At 35.9% G+C, this 18,188-nt stretch overlaps 1 long non-coding RNA gene across 8 annotated transcripts in view; it reads right to left on the bottom strand.

The window, feature by feature from the left end:
• The window catches only part of LOC143226515 (uncharacterized), a 67,676-nt gene extending 49,701 nt beyond the window's left edge, over positions 1 to 17,975 (bottom strand). The window contains exons 1-3 of one of the 8 annotated variants that reach the window (XR_013014662.1): positions 17,719 to 17,910; positions 13,355 to 13,416; positions 7,236 to 7,501 (exon numbers count right to left, since the gene is read on the bottom strand). This is a non-coding gene — a long non-coding RNA (uncharacterized LOC143226515). Of the gene's footprint in view, positions 1 to 7,235; positions 7,502 to 8,426; positions 8,511 to 9,566; positions 9,730 to 13,354; positions 13,417 to 17,718 lie in introns of those variants that run through there. The other 7 variants (XR_013014658.1, XR_013014657.1, XR_013014656.1 and 4 more) reach the window with 7 other exon arrangements.
• Positions 17,976 to 18,188: the final 213 nt, after the last annotated feature.

Below are 18,188 nucleotides of genomic sequence, written 5' to 3'. Positions count from 1 at the left end.
ATACCCATCCAGTGTATCTGTGTGCTGTCCCTCATTCTCGCTGCATAATATTATGCGACGCCATGTTCTGTGAGACATTTTCCTCAACATAGCAGGGGCTATTGTTCTAAATGCCACAACAACAGCTGCCTTCAACTCATCCTTGGTATAACATAATAACATATGGATGGGTAGCGACTTACGGGCCACCCTGTAGAAGTAATCTTACATTAAGACTGTAAATTAGTTAAAAACAAAACATTACTTAAAGCGAAAATAGCAGCAGATGACATTATGTAAAAAACGTTTGTGTGTTTTTTTTTTCATGGACGTTAGTAGTTCTTTGTGTCCAACGTTCTTTCGTACACGGATTATAAATAAAATTCTATTTTAGTTTGTATTTAAGAAGGTTCTATTTAGTTTTGTTGGAAGCTGACAAGAGTACGTCACATCCAACCTTCGCAGTCAATTTATAAGATAGGTAATGGAATCAAGAATAATTCTAATCGTTTATATTTTCAATGTTAGACTTAGGCATTATAAAGATATATTGAGTAATTTATATTAATATACAATGTTGTCACTGTCGTTATGTTTTACATACATGGAATTCACGTTTTTTTGAAAACACAGTCCTAATGTACAAATAGTTACATGCAGCTTGTAACCACTGTGTGAGTAAACACTATTCAACAAATGAATGATAAATTTCAATAACTTGTACAATAGTTATATTAAATAAGTGTGTCTTGAAACTTAAAAATAAAATTCAGATCATGTAGTTGTTCTATCTAGCATACGTGAGATAAGCAGAAAATAGACGTGCTTAGAATTTCGAGGCGATTCTTCGAAAAGGAAAAACAAGATAACTTTTTATCGTTTATTTATATGCTACTGGTGTTCGATTATTACTTTTTCAGTCAATAAGAGATTAATATTTTTCATTGGATCAACTCTTGTCCTGAAAGAACAATTATCAATGTTACTTTGAAACAAGTAAATGCTAGAACAGTTTGAAAAGTTATAATTATGAATAATATCACATTTTAAACAGCCACGTCCCTCTTTACACATCGGAAATTACTGACAATAGAATTATCTAAAATGATGTTGTTTTGGAATTTCGCACAAAGCTACTCGAGGGTTATCTGTGCTAGCCGTCCCTGATTTTGCAGTGTAAGACTAGAGGGAAGGCAGCTAGTCATCACCACCAACCGCCAACTCTTGGGCTACTCTTTTACCAACGAATAGTGGGATTGACCGTCACATTATACACCCCCACGGCTGGGAGGGTGAGCATGTTTAGCGCGACGTGGTCGCGAACCCGCGACCCTCGGATTACGAGTCGCACGCCTTACGCGATCTAAAATGACAATAAATATACAGTTTACAATATTTGTCAATATTTTAAATTATACACTAATTACATATTTGACGAATGTTATACTTAAATAAACTACCAAAATATTATATACTGGCATTCAAGTCTACTTATTATATACGTCCATTTTTTTAATGTTTGTAAACTGCATTTCGCCTTCCATCTTTTTATGTTTGTACACCGCAAATTACATCTGTACACCCATATTCTCGAGAATTAACTTGTTTATAACTGTTAAAAGCTTCCACTGCACAACGATACCTATATTTATGACGCATATTTGTAACCATTCTGGTAAAACAACCAAAATACTGCTTATATTTCAGATATCAACCTGAGCCTGGATATGTTCGTAATAAATGCGCCGTTTTTCAACTTTTGTTATAAGAAACCATTTCATTATGTCAGGCACTACTTGTTGAGTGTCAATAGAATTTTTGCGCCATGAAACACCAAACCAACCAACCAACCAATAGATTTTTAATTATGTAATCACGTGCCTCAACAATGTAGTAATAATAGCTTAGGCGATGGTATTACCTGTTGAAATAACTTGATATCACATGTTTACTACTTTAGGCCAAATTGGCAACTTTATGAATACATTCTTGAGAACTTTACTTTCCAGAATTTTTTAATTTTTTGTGAGTCATCACGAGGGAAACATTTCTACAAGAAAAAAATTCAAATCAACAGGGATGGTAGTAAAATATTATTATCAAACTAACAAAAATCGCAAAACGTTTGCGATTAAATTAATACCTTTATTGGAAAAGCACTTATTTAAGTATTGGAGTGCTAAACTAATGACAAAAGTTTTGTAATCTCAGTCACTGAAATTATGCCCACTCTTAGGCCTAACATGAGTTAAGCCTTTATTATGCATGGCCTGTAATCAATAGTGATAAATTAAAACTATAACTTGTGTGCATTTTTTTTGTTTTAGTTTAGTTAGAGCTAAACTTTAATGGGCTTAATACTGTTAATAAATAAATTATACTATGATTCTACGACCTAACGTTAGATCTTTTTGAAAAGTTTGATGAACCATGAACTATCGATTTCACTGTGTAAGAAAGCTAGCTAATCACTCGGTCATATCCGTAACTTGATCGTAAGTGAATAAACCCATTACTGTGGGAAAAGGAGGAGTTAATTGCGACTCCTCCAGGAACATAACAACTTGACAGTAGACATATCAGTTTTATGACTTTACTGTCTGTGCTGTGAAGTCGCGGTACAATCCAATGATAGGATACATATTATTGTATTTTCAATTTAAAAAAAATTAAACAGTTTATTTGGACTGACCTCAACAATAATTTGCTTCTGAAATTTAACCTCAAGCAGCGCTGATGTTTTTACAATAAATACATTTTTCTGTTATGTCATGATTATGGTGTCCTGCGCGCGCGTGTGTGTTTGTCTCTTTTGAAGCGCAATAGGCTATCTGTGCTCTGTCAACTACGACTATTGAAACCCAGAACATATCGTTCAGGGTCTGTTTCTTGAGCTCGGCCAGTTTATTGTGAGTAGAGAAGCAATAATTTTCAAGACGTTTTCATCGAAAAACTTGTACAATATTTGAAAGTAATTATTTTTGTTGTGTAAATAGATTATTTATTCAATAATTGGAACATTAAACTTCACTGGGAATGCATGCGCACAAAGGATAAACTGTCAGTTCACACACCCTGGAATGAGCCTTAATTGTTTGTTTGTTTTGTTTTTGAATTTCGCGCAAAGCTACACGAGGGCTATCTGCGCTAACCGTCCCTAATTTAGCAGTGTAAGACTAGAGGGAAGGCAGCTAGTCATCACCATCCACCGCCAATTATTGATCTATTCTTTTACCAACAAATAGTAGGATTGACCGTTACATTATAGCGCCCCCACGGATGAAAGGAAGAGCATGTTTGGTGTGACGGGAATTCGAACTTGCGACCCTCAGATTACGAGTTGAACGCCTTAGCCACCTGGTTCATTAGTGGGAATCAAAGCCCGGATATTAGAGTTGTGGGTATGTAGACTTGTTGTTGGTCCTCCAGGAGACTTAAGCGCAATGTTACACAATAAGCTATCTGTGCTATATACATCGGGAGGAAGCGAATCTCAAACTTTAGCCTACAAGCTACTAGGTTTGAGTTACTATACTCTTCAAAAAAAGAAACGCAAAAGGCAAAATTTGAGACAAATTGTTAACAAGTTTATTCCGGGTAGTTCTGTATGACATGTGTGAAACTTTGCACATTCACTGCTAAACATCCAAAGTCTGCAAAGGCGAAGTCCACGCTCACTAGTTGAAGTTTAACGTCACTCAACGTCAATAACGAGTATGCCCCCCGTGAGCATCAATAACTGCTTGGCATCTCTTGCCCATGGAAGCGATGAGATGACGAATCACATCCTATGGAATGACTGTCCACTCAGCCTGCAAAGCTGCTGCAAGCTTAGGTAGAGTCTGCGGTTGAGGTTGTCGCTGTCGCAGACGTCGGTCCAACTCGTCCCAAAGATGTTCGATGGGGTTTAAATCTGGTGATCTGGAGGGCTAGGGAAGAACGTTGATGTTGTGGTGTCTCAAAAAGACAGTGGTGAGTCGGGCTGTGTGAGGACGGGCGTTGTCATGTTGAAAAACGTCGTTGACGTTCACCATGATGGGTTGCACATGGGGCCTAAGAATCTCGTCGACGGTTGCGTACGGTCTGATCGGAAATCCTACGCAGCCCTGGTATGGTTGAGGCAGTAGACGTCGCAGTGGTGGCCCTATCCCGAAGGTGACGTAACCAGATGTAGCGATCTTGTGCGGGCGTGGTCACACGAGGTCTGCTAGATCGTGGAAGGTCACGAGTTGATCCATGTTGTTGGTGACGATTCCATAGCCTTGTGATGGTGGTTGGGTGGACATTCACAGCTCAGGCAACATCTGATCGAGATTCGCCTGCTTCCAAGCGACCAATGGCGTTGTTGCATTGTGCTTCAGTCAGTCTTGGCGTAACTGTATTGCGTGTCGGTGGCTTAATACTGAGCTATGGAAACCGAGAACCCGTCACTTTTATAGGGATTTTGTACATGTTGCACTTGCAGAACATGCAGATCTCTCAAACAAATATATTGGACACGAATGCGTTTTGGCGAAAAATCCGTTGTTTTCCTCCGTTTTCAAAGTGCACAACTTTTATTGTCATTTTGGTCTAACAATCAGTGCCTTAACACGTGTAACATCACATACTCCGAGCTTGTAACGTTATTACATATATTTCTCTTTAAAATAAACAAAATATTCCTTTTGCGTTTCTTTTTTTGAAGAGTATATTATAAACATTGCACGCGTGGATCAATGATGAATATATTTATTTGTTCTTAGTTTGTTTTTGAATTTTGCGCAAAGCTATTCGAGGGCTATCTGCGCTAGCCATCCCTAATTTAGCAGTGCAAGACTAGAGGGAAGGCAGCTAGTCATCACCACCCACCGCCAACTCTTGGGCTATTCTTTACCAACGAATAGTGGGATTGACCGTCACATTATAACGCCCTTACGGCTGAAAAAGAGAGCATGTTTTGTGCGACGGGGATGCGAACCCGCAACTCTCAGATTCTTAGAAAACCCTAATTAACTTAATCATGTTATAATGGCATTCAGGTATTTTAAAACATGTCTACCTCTTTTGAAAATTTTGCAGTGTTACTTTTATAATTATTCCACGTTCTATGACAAAGAATAATGTATTATGCAGATTTAGAAAAAATATTTTACCGAAAATGCTAACTTCCATACTACTAGAGGACGCTGAATTTCTCCTATCACACACGCCATTCGTCCCAAAGCTGTTAGGCTAACCTGTGCAAAGTGAAGGAAAAAGTTACTGCACATTGTGAAAGAGGGTATAGTAATTTATGGGCACGAAATATTGAAGATTTCTTACTAGACATTTAATAATAAACTATCATAGTTGAGCTGCACAACCGTATACAAAAAGAAAGGATTTTGAGGTCATGGAACTTAGATCAGAAAGTAGAAGAAAAATATCTCGACGTGTTTTATAATAGTTAACAAAAGTTTCTGACATTGATTGGAAACTTTATAAACGCCCTACATGAAACACTGTATTTATTTACATATGCAAAAAACAACAACATAATTTTATAGGAGATTAGTGTCTTTAACTCTATAAATTTGGAAATTTAGTTATATCATGTTAAATCTGCAAGAACATAGGTAAAATAAGCTCCTCTGATTTTTAAAAATGCATAAGAGTACTAATCAAAAAAGAATATGTCTGCCAGGCTGAGATAAATAATGATTAGATAGGCCTTTGAAGTGCACCAAGTACCAAAAAATATTTTCAACTGAACAACTGCCTTCAAATAGCCATTGCTTGACAGTCAACAGCTTATCTCGGTTGTAAACAGGAAAGCATGATTTTATTAATTCACTAGCAAATGCCGATTGAAATATTCCAACGGCAGTTCTTCCATAAACATAAAATGTGCAGTCAAACCCAATCCATGAGATAATAGCGTACATTCAATATAATTGTCTAGTGGGTCGTTTATAACCTTTTTTTCTTGTCATTCCGTGTGTTAATTCAAGGCGAAAAATTACATCGCGTTTATTTATAAGCAAAGGAAAGTCACTGCAATACATTATTGGCAAAACTGTTTTGAGTTTCGATACAAATGGGCGCATCTAGTACAACAGAGTGTCAAGTTCACCAAATAACCGCGGATTTTTTTTTCCAGTAGATGTAATCATTCCTTATTATATACTGAGTGCAAGAAAATAAGGCTACTGAAGTGAGTGTTTTTTGACAGTTGTCGTTTCTATTAGTGCCAATGGGGATGTATTCAATTCAATATAAATCAATTTATTCGACATGGTACAATAAAATCATGCATGTATACAGTGTTAATTAGAAATAGTAAAATCAAAAGCATATACTGAACAACAACAAATAGATACTCAAACACGTTCCCCTCGACATGCGTTTTTTATTTCGTCATGTTTCTATCTTCAAGATATTTATTTTAATCAGTCGACGGAGGAAGTCCTGTTTTCGCCCATGAAATTCCCTCAGAAAAAAAAGTAACAATTTCGTTTTTAATCATTTTGTTTCTTCTTAAATTGATTGTTCAGCACATACAAAAACTTTTCTTCAAATGTACTCTTGAAAAGAAGCACTTTGATACATAATGTATTCTATAAATTTAGGAAATACACTTTGTTTGTTGTTAAACGCAAAGCTGCATATAGGACTCTCTGTGCTCTGCTCACCAAGGGTATAGAAACCTGATTTTTAGCACTGAAAGTCCACAAACGTACCGATGTGCCATTGAGAGGCCAGGTGATTTAGAGCGTCACAGAGAGGAATTCGGGTATTTTATGTATATATATATATATATAGAGAGCTTCTGGAAGTACAATAATGGTGTGGGAAATATAATCACGCTAGAGGTTTTTGTTGTTAAATTTCGCGCAAAGCTACACGAGAGCTATCTGCGCTAACCGTCCCTAATTTAGCAGTGTAAGATTAGAGCAAAGGCAGTTAGTCATCACCACCCACCGCTAACTCTTGGGCTACTTTTTTACCAACGAATAGTGGGATTGACCGTAAAATTATAACGCCCCCACAGCTGAAAGAGCGTGGATGTTTGGTGTGATAGAAATTCGAACCCGCGACCTTCGAATTATGAGTGGAGTGCTTTAACTACCTGGCCATGCCGGACCAATCATGCTAGAGATTGAGTCCTTTGATTCCATTGTTTTTTAAAAAAAAAAGCCATATGTACTCGAACTTTAAATTCGCTAAAGAATGATAAATTCAGACCTTAATAAACAAAGATTATTTTAGTGCAATAAAATCTCTTACAACAGTAGTATAATAATAGCGGATCGTTTTTTGTTTAATGCCTTAGTACCTTACACGTCGTCCTCGACTCAAACAAAAACATATTCCACAAAAATAAAACTTAGGGTTGTTAAAGGTGTAGGTGCCTTGTGATATTTTGTGAGCCACTGAGGAACAAATGTTGATTGGAAGCAGAGTGTGGTTATTAACCTCTCCACGTGAAGTGTTTGATTGTTTTTATTAACCCCTGCCTCTGTCAGGACTCCCTAAAACATTGCTGAAAAGCTGGGGTTACCTGAAATAAATACCTTATTGTTAAAGCAAATTAGTGAAATACACCCAAACTGAACAATAAGTTATATTTTCAGACTTAGAAAGTCACTTAAACATATAACTGTACAATTTAGAACAGACGTGGCTAACCTGAGGCACACGTGTCGCGAGTGACACGAGAGGTAAACACTTATGGAACGCGTGATTACTTATGAAATTGGGTTGTCTGGAGCTTTTGGATATATTCACCCATACTTGACCGAGAATTTTTCGCACTTTATGTCACCGTGCATAAATTTTGTTTAGAATTTCCACACGCGCATCAAATGTTATTAAAATACATGTCACGTTGTTAACCAGTTTACTGAATTTGTTCACAAACTAGAATACCCAGTTTCGCAGTCTGGGCACTCTGGACCATCGGCTACAATGGTACCATTCAGTATATGCTACTATCAAGTTTTCTAATGTCAAGTTATATAACTAGTTCTGTTAGGTTGTTTAGTCCAGAAGTTTTCTAAAGTCAAGTTGTAGAGCTAGTTCTGTTTCGTTGTTAAATTCAGGAGTTTTCTAAAGTCAAGGTATATAACTAGTTCTGTTTGGTTGTTTAGTCCAGAAGTTTTCTAAAGTCAAGTTGTAGAGATAGTTCTGTTTGGTTGTTAAATTCAGGAGTTTTCTAAAGTCAAGTTGCACAGCTAGTTCTGTCTGGTTGTTAAGTCCAGGAGTTGTTTTTAGAAGTCAAGTTGTAGAGCTAGTTCTGTTTGGTTGTTAAATTCAGGAGTTTTCTAAAGTCAAGTTGTACGGCTAGTTCTGTCTAGTTGTTAAGTCCAGGAGTTTTCTAAAGTCAAGCTGTACAGCTAGTTTTGTCTGGTATGAATTCCAAGAGTTTTGTAAAGCCATGTTGTACAGCTAGTTTTGTCTGGTTGTTAAGTCCAGGAGTTTTCTAGAGTGAAGTTGTACAGTCAGCTGACCTCGTTTGGGAAACGACAACTCGGATTGTTTGATGGATTTGTTATCAGGTTTGGCGTTTTCTGCAAATTCAGAAAGAAAAGGAAGATACAATTTTATTGAAAATAAAAACATTATCAACACTATGGTATTTTTACCAGTTTAATTATCTGTACTTTAACCATCTTTATAAAAACTACGTAATATGTGAATGTCGACAGAGATTTCAGGTTGTTTATTGGTTTTATTTGTGAAGTCAGGCTGTGACAGTTTGTTGACATGTATACGTTAGAACAGTTTTAAATGTAACCTTGTTGAAAGTGCTAGGTTTTTAAGGTGATCTCAATATGTAGATTGATGTAGAGTGAACACCTTCTTTATTCCGTTTACAAATGTCGTAAACGTAATCTTTAACGCTAGTCATTTGTCCTGGTTTTGACTAGCTTAAGTTATTATGAGAACGTTGACAAATATAAAGTGAGTTGTTATTCTCACAGGTCCATTCTGGACTGATCATTTCGCGCTAATTATCTGAGGACTAATTACTAAAGGAAACATCTATGAAACTTTAAAAAAAACTAAATGAGAAAAAAATTAACACTTGTTCGAGCCTTAAGAAAAGGAGGGGTACAACATACAGACTTTCTTTACATTCCGTAATGTACTCATTACAAGTTACTATAGACAAGGGCAGATAGCATTACAAAACCAACTCGGTCAACATCACGTGTTCTATACAATTAAAAATTAAATTCCATTCCTAAGAATGCGTAATATTGCCCGATGTTCCACTGGACTAGTCTATTACAAATAAACATACCATTTTATTTATATTCTATAATTTATTACAAGTAACGTACATATACATATATTAAGTTTCAAAGCTAGTACCACAGGTAACCAAACGCCTTCTTGACAAACTAACACGAGCTTAATAAACGCCGTGTTTCTAAAACAGACAAAGACCAAATTTACTCAGAATGTACAATATTTAATATACAAACTCCAATCGTGTTTAAAATTCAAATCCTATAATATGTAAGTTTGAAAAATAATCAGAATTTGAGACGTAGACTTCAAACGTGACTAAGGTCCATCATTTTCCTAATATTCCACACCCCTCATCATGTATTGCTACATTCTACAACCTACTACAGGCAAACTTATTTGTAGGTTCCTCAAAACACACATTTCTTTAATCCTAGATTTCTCTCAGATCTTCTGTCTATTATAAATTCTAGCATTTCTCACAACCCACAGTTTAATGTGTCGAAGCTTTAGACACAATGGGACGAAACCCTGCTATAAGTAGACATAAAAATTCATTAGAATTCATAAGTAATTTCCAGAAATCCTTGCTAACCATCACTTTTCTTTGGAATCAAAGCTCTGACACGTAAATTCATACCAAGTTAACGTTAGTAATGCTATGAACAGTGTTGACCCACAGAACATGTAGTCAACTTTTTGTAACCTATCATCTAAATATGACTGCTACTAATCGCGCGCTTTCCGACTATAATTCTGATAACTGCTAGCATCGCTGAGGTAGTTGGGAAAATTCATACACGCGCGTGTGAATAGCCACAGGCGACGTATAAATTAAAGTTGAGTTAATGAAAACACTCTTCAACGACTGTTAACACTGTACAACGCAAAATCAGGGGTTGGATTCCCCTCGGTGGGCTCAGCAGATAGCCCGATGTGGCTTTGCTATAAAAATACACACATACACACACATGTTAACACAGTATTTTTAAAACGTTTTTCCGCTGTGTAATTACTTTACTTACTAAGTTCTGCCGCTTAGCGGAAAGCGCTCGAACTTCACAAGCATCGAAGCACATTACCCAAACTAACCACTGAGTATCTAATGTGGCAGAATTCCACCTCCACAGATTGTTGAAAGATCAGACGGGAATTCCCGATAGGAGAAGAACAGTTAAAATATGTTATTTGGGTTTTATAAAAGTTCTTTAGGTTTTGTGTTTTTGTCGACAAATAATGTGTGATTTATATTACCAAAACAGTGATTTCCATGTGACACGTTAAGCAACACTTCGGTATAGGTATTTTATTTGCATGTTTATTTTGTTCTGAATCCTCGCCGAACTTTCCACTTTTCTTTTCCTTTTGTTACTTGTTTTTACAAACGTCTCTAAGAACGAGATAATACAAAGTCAGCAGACACGCCACGATTCAGAGAATAAATCAAATATCTATCAAATCATGAGGTCCGGTTTTTTTGTTTCTCAGGAATATAATGTGGATTATGCGACGAAAACTTAAAAAAAAAAAAAAATATATATATATATATATACACAGCCATCCAAATCTGAGTTAATATTGTATGTATAAAGAGATAAAATTGTTTTTGTTTTTTTCTGTTTTGGAATTTCGCGCAGAGCTACACGAGGACTATCTGCGTTAGCCGTCCCTAATTTTGCAGTGTAGGATTAGAAGGAAGGCAGCTAGTCATCACCACCCAACGCCAACTCTTGGGCTACTACTCTTTTACCAACGAATAATGGGATTGACTGTAACATCATGACGCCCCCACGGCTGAAAAGGCGAGCATATTTGGTGTTACGGGAATTCGAACCCCGACCCTCAGATTACAAGTAGATTGTCTTAACCACCTGGCCATGCTGGGGCCTAACAGGATAAGACTGACATTGCTGTTATGGACAAGTAAATAACATCGTGTCTTTGGCACTTGTTACATCATAACCGTATCTTATAACTTTAATAAACATCACATTATATTTAGCACTGGTACAACTTCAAACCGAAACATCTGAACGGATTAGAACCTACAAAGTCATGGCTTGATAATACATTTCTAACTGTTGTTTATATGTCATCAAGCGATTTAAAACACGACCCCTGTTAGTACAGACATATGAGATGGAGGATTTTTGTCCTAACCTCCAGGTGACATCATGGTCAAAATTGCGTTTGTTTATTCGTTGTTAAGCGTGATTTTGAACGCCATAACTCCCGAGACTTGTTGTTGAGCCGCTGGGGGGATTATAAAAAAGTTACTAAATAACTTTAATGTTTATATTGTTGTGTCACTGTGGGGCGATACAAAGTTACCGTATTACATGAATATTTAGTAAGAGTGATTAGTTCGGAACGGTGCTTATGGTAAACTATATCTTATTTTGAGACAAAACATTTTTCAACATAAGCAACATTAAAAAAATATATATTTCTTCGTTGGTATAATTTGAGCTATTAAACCAACTTCAAAACTTCAGAGATGTTTAATTTGTTATCACCTGGTTTAACTTACCTTTGATCTATTTGTTCTATACGAGGTCTGTTCAAAAAATACGCGGACTGACGTCATAAAACAAAATGTACTTTATTTAGAAGTTACAGGTCTGGGAACCCTTCAAAGTACTCTCCTCCCCAACGCACACACTTATCCCAACGGTGTTTCCACTTGTACTGGGACGCTTCTTTTGTAATGTCCTCCAGCTCCTTCGTCGCATTTGCCTTAATCTCGGGAATCGTCTCAAATCTTCTTCCTTTCAAGGGTCTTTTGAGTTTGGGGAACAAGAAAAAATCGCAAGGAGCAAGGTCAGGTGAGTAGGGGTGGTGGGGAAGAACAGTGATCGAGTGTTTGGCCAAAAACTCACGAGTTCTGAGGGCTGAATTTCACAGCAACGCGGTGCATCTTCAAGTTTTCGGTCAAAATCTCGTAACAAGATCCAACTGATATCCTACACTCTTCAGCAAGCTCCCTGACAGTCAGACGTCGATTTGCCCGCACCAGGGTGTTGATTTTGTCGACGTGTGGGTCGTCAGTTGACGTGGAAGGACGTCCAGGACGCTCATCATCTTCAATGGACTGTCGACCATCCTTAAAACGTTCATGCCACTTGAAACATGCCGTACGCTTCATAGCAACATCACCGTAAGCCGTGTTAAGCATAGCAAAAGTTTCAGTCGCAGATTTTCCAAGTTTAACACAAAATTTCACAACAAGTCGTTGTTCCTTCAGGTCATTCATTCTGAAATCCGTCAAACGAAAAAATCGCACTTCACTTAAAACCGCGTAGCTAATACACAAATGAAGATATCTGCAATCGGGAAATGGCGTCGTAATCAGCTGATCTGTACGAACCTAGCGACACCAAGCGGATTCCCCTGGAACCAACTGGAGCCGCGCAATTCAAACAGTCTGCGTATTTTTTTGAACAGCCCTCGTATATGATTGACCGTGATACTTCATTTAAGTGTATTTTCATTAAGCGATCATGATTTAATTAATGTCGATTTGTTGAAATCTGCTATGCAGAGGCTTAGGTACAATTTTCCCAAAGACAAGAAGCGTTGAATATTATTAGCATTTTGTTTAGTTGTTTCTGAATTTCGTGCAAAGCTACACGAGGGTTATCTGCACTAGCCGTCCCTAATTTAGCAGTATAAGACCAGAGGGAAGGCAGCTAGTTATTGCTACTCACCGCCAACTCTTGGGCTACTCTTTTATCAACGAATAGTAGGATTGACCGAACTTTATAACGCCCTCACGGCTGAAAGGGCGATCATGTTTGGTGTGACGGGGATTCGAACCCGCGACCCTCACATTACGAGTCGAGTGCCTTAACCACCTGGCCATGCCAGGCCTACTAACATTATTTTAAATGTCTTATGTCTGATTTATAATTTGCTTTTATGTATGTGTTGATTAAAATATATGTTAACAACTTTACACAGGCAGTTGGCTTAGTATAATATTCAAGTTCTCGTGTTTCTTATCAAAAATATTTTCGATAAAGCAGAATTAATAAGGAGTACAAAGGTTATAAGATACTGTGTAGTGTTGTTTACAACATCACGAATATAGGCATCTACTAAATGCACTCGAGTTCCGTTTACAAATATTACCAGAAACTAGTAAAAACCAAACTCTTACCTTTTTAGCCAAACGTTCTTCCAAGCATCCAACCTTTGCCTCTACTTGTAATTCGTTTGTAGCTGCATATAAAAGATGAATATTTTCATGACTAGCATTCGAAAACAATGGGCATTTATTGATTAATTATGAAGGTAACAGATAAGTTGTTTGAAATTATTAGTCATCATTTGTTATATTCTCTCTTCTTTTTTTTTTTTTGACATCCTTAGACCTTCCTGTAAAACTTAAAAGTTTAATATTTTGTTGAATATGTAGATCTGATTTTAAGAATCAATAGCAAATTAGTAAGGTTTATAACTTATTTCATATTCAAAATATAACATTCCATCATCTTTTGATCATTCCAATAAACGTACAAATGAAACACTCATCTGTCTTTAACATAAAATTTCCCTAGAGATTGCTAGGGAGATTTATGATGTCATTTGTAAATTATTTCTAAATAAATCAGCATGTTTTCACTTGATATTACGAAAAAAATTTTCGTCTGCAAAAGCCTTCTGTGACCTCGTGCATTCGTGGTAATGGCCTTGACAACCAGGCTCCATTGATAACTGGCTTTCAAGGCAACATTTTTAATGTTTCATTCCACATGATTCGCTCCCGGCCAATCACGACAAATAATTTATACAAGGGGGTAGAAATATGAGTTTTTCTAGTCAAGAAAGATTCTTTTACTTGCTACATTTTAATATAATTTGATTTTCATTGCAAATGTATATATATTAACACTTTGTTTATATTCAAAGCTTCAAATCAATTTTTTAATTAAAATATACCAGAATAAGTAAACATTTATGGACAAGATGATATTCTTGTGTTCTCAGATCTAGATATTTTATGACAAAGCTAAGTAAGTAGAAAATTATATTCACAGAGGTTTTATCTTCAACTACCGAGGTCTAAATAATTTACGAAAAAACTGACGAGAAAATTCTATACAAGCCAAAAGGTATCTTAGAAGTGGACAATGTCGGTTTGGAACATGTTACATTCAATAGATATTGTGCATTTCTTGACAGGTTTCACAGTAAACATAGTTGAGTATGTTACTGTAAAACCATTTTGAAGCTTAACTGTGTTGTTACAGTCTATGTCGTCATGTCCGTTCATGTTCATCAGTCCGAACATATAATAAATGTTAGACACTGCGTCAGGTAAGTTGATTGTTATGGAATAGCGTAAATACCTATTTTATTTCCCTGATGCTAGAGGTTTGCAACGGTTGAACTGGAAGTAAGACTAAAATATTTATGTTGCGTTGGAACACGTAAATTACTTTTGCTACTGACTTTTGTGTTTGTGGATTCTCATATTTTATGATACTCCATACTTTACTCACCAAAGCTTAGATATGACTTGTTGCAGGTCTTTTTCTGAATGGTCCTGGGTTTTCAAATTGATCAATCTTTCTTTTTTTTTTTACAGTGCCATTAATAACAAAGGCTATTGCTGTACTGAAAAACTAAATGCTGCTCTGAACACATATTTATTATCTGAGTGTACGAAGTTTTTTTTTGTGGAAAAAGGTGATCTGTTTTGGTCATTATCACACAACGTACGAAATGTCAAACAATGTCAAAATGTAATTGTAGTACAATCTGTTCCATCGCGATTTTATATCAGCTGTAGTTGTCACTTGATTTCACTTGATTTACACATTCAAAATCGGTTTAACGTAATATACTGAACCATCTGCAACTAATGATAAGACAGTGCAAGTCATTAAAGTATGTATTAAAATGTAGTTTGTTTTTTAGAACAAGTTACATTGGCTTATCTGCTGTATCCATCGTAGGGACGCATTTTAGCGTCGTAAGTCCACAGATTTACCGCGTTCAAACCAGGGGACATTAAGTTGCAATGCGCGATAGTTTCAAAATCAAATTTCAAAGTATGGCTATAACACATGCGATGGCTTCTAGGTTATCAGTCAACTGCTAGATCAGACTATAGGAATACACTTTGCCATATTCCAGCTAGTATAACTCGTATTGCAACATCTTCGGGTTTAATAATGAAACAAGTTCATAAAATCTTTTTAAAATAAACAAGGTGTTTGGGGGGGGGAATAGATTCTTTTTTTTAGTAGTACGATAATAGAGACACATTTAGCCACCTGTTTAACTGTAGTCAATATAATACTTTGTGTACAAATGCCCCATTACTCGTAATAAATCATTACGAGTGAACTACATTTATAAGATTTATGCATTAAAAATAAAAAGTGAAACAAATGAGAGCACGCCGCGACAGGTGTGACTCAGATGTAAGCGAAAACAACTTTTTGGTCAACTTTTCTTTTCGCAGTGAAAACGGCAGATGAATGTATAATGAAAGAGTAAATTAGTTGTTTTTGTTTTTCTCCCATGATTTCCACTTAAGGTTTGGCATTGAAATACAATCAATAAAAATATATTATTAATAAGTCAGGAAACCAGTAGAAGAAAGATAAAATAATATTTTTTATTCTTTGGTGAATTGTGTTTTCGTTTTATATGTTTGTTTGTTTTGAATTTCGCACAAAGCTACACGGAGAATATCTGCGCTCGCCGTCTCTCATTTAGCAGTTTTGTTTGTTTTTCAGAACGGTTTTTTACCTTGAACGTTAAACAGCTTTCAGTAATTATTTTGCTTTATTATATGGAAACAAAGCTTATAAGAAATCCTCCATAACCATAATAAAAACGATGCTAATCAAGTCTGCACTAGCGCCATTGGTATTGACTGTCTGATAAACATTTGTTTGTTTGTTGAAGTTTACACAAAGATAGTCGAGGGTTATATACGCTAGCCGTCCGTAATTTAGAAGTGACAGACCAGAAGAATACAGCCAGTCAACTCCTAGGCTCGTATTTTATCAACAAACTGTAGGATTTATCGATATATTATAACGCCCTTACGGCTGAAAGGGCGAATGTATTATGTAACAGGACTCGAATCTATGAGTCACAGCTTGCGAGTCGATGGTCCTAACCACCATACTACATCAGACCATCACCTGGATTGGTACTAAATAAAGTTCACGATATAATGAGTTGCTGCTTCCACTTTCTTGTTATTACAAAGCGGTACATTAAAACACGTTAACCAGTTTCATCTAGGTGTACATGGCTGTATTTCAAAGGAACCCCTATTATAAAACAAGATAAACATTTTCTACATATATTAATCCTATGATGCTTCAAATGTTAATTAAAACCTTCCGCATTGTGTTTTTTTTTTTTAATTAGACTCGTAATGAAATATATCAAATGGTTTAATTGTAATAAGCTTCCTGTGGCACCGCGGCAACTTTGAAAGTTTATAACATGAAAAACGAGAGATAAATAAATACACGCGGTTGTCACAGCATAGGCAGCTTTCTGTTTAACTACAAACAAACAATTTATTATTATATGAGCTATAATTTGTTTTAGCAAGTAATTAGAATTTCAAAATTCCAATTTCCTTGTCCAAGAGACCGTGGATAGATTAATGTTACTCTAGGTTTTATAAAAATATACTGACAACGCAGTTAGACAATTGTAAAACCTCACGTTACGTCACTAACGCATATAATCTGTTAATTCTAATGATGTATTTTTTATTTTGAACTAAATTACATTAAAATCTAAGACATGCTTGTGTCGATACAAGTTTTAAAAAATGTTTTCTATCATTAAAACTCTACAATTTGATTTATAGTTGTATTTTTAAATGAAAGATGTGTAATAATATAATCGATTTTATTTCACATTAAAACTCACTCCGGGTTCTGCTCAGTGGACTCAAAAGATAGCCCGATCTAACTTTGTTATACGATAAAGTACAGCACTCCCCTCTTTCCATACATACACACACATATATAGAGAGGGGCGATGGCAGAAGAAATCAACAGCTCACTTATTCTTATGAATTTTAGACCTTATCATTCCACAACGTACAGCACGAAGTCTTCATCTTGAACTTTCATTCACAATTTAAACAAAATTCACAAAGTTTTAAAATTGAAAAAAGTAAAACACGCTTTAAAATACGTGAACGACTTTGAGTAATTTATATTTGTTCAAAACATGAAGATGAAGCTAACACCGAAACAACTATTATGTTAAACTGAGTTTATTTATTCAAAATACGATAAAAACATGTCTATTGTAGAAGTTTCTGTTAATTTTTAATTAATCATTCAGCTCTGAATGTTCCTCACCAAACATGAGTTTATTCTTTTTAACAACGTAAAGACAAAATATATTATTATATCAGGAGTGTTATTATTTTTATTTGCGTTCAACGAAATACTAATATCGTAATTTTATCGTGTCCAAGTTATATGTAACAACTGGTTTGACAGTAAAATAATAGTATTAACTAATGCTTGCCGCAGAGTTTATATACGAGAGGCAGAACATTGTAAACAGTGGGCATTTGGTGTGTTCGTATCTCTGTTGTTAGGATGGTTAGATAAGCTAAGAACACAAATGGTTTCATTGTTCTCGACCCTCACCACCAGAACAGACAGCACGAGACCCCAGCACTAACCATCCAGTGACTCTGTCGACACTTTGAAGAACACGTCATCGACGATGTCACAAGTTCTTCCACCGATCACTGATCGACGATACACGTAATTTATCGTTAATGAGTTTTCTCTTTATGTCTTTTTCCTACCTTTATAATAGGTTTTTCTTCATAGAACTGTTCTCCCCGTAGCATAACGGTTAGCATGAAGGCTTATAACGCTAAAAAGTTGTTTGTTATACCCGTGGTTGGCCTACTGTGTGGCTCTTACCGTTTTCATAATACAATTAATATATAATGAACAAGTTATATATAAATATATAACAATTTT

Source organism: Tachypleus tridentatus, chromosome 1 (assembly GCF_004210375.1).
Source record: "Tachypleus tridentatus isolate NWPU-2018 chromosome 1, ASM421037v1, whole genome shotgun sequence".
In the NCBI taxonomy this organism is placed as follows: domain Eukaryota; kingdom Metazoa; phylum Arthropoda; class Merostomata; order Xiphosura; family Limulidae; genus Tachypleus; species Tachypleus tridentatus.
This window is presented reverse-complemented; position numbering and strand designations above follow the sequence as displayed.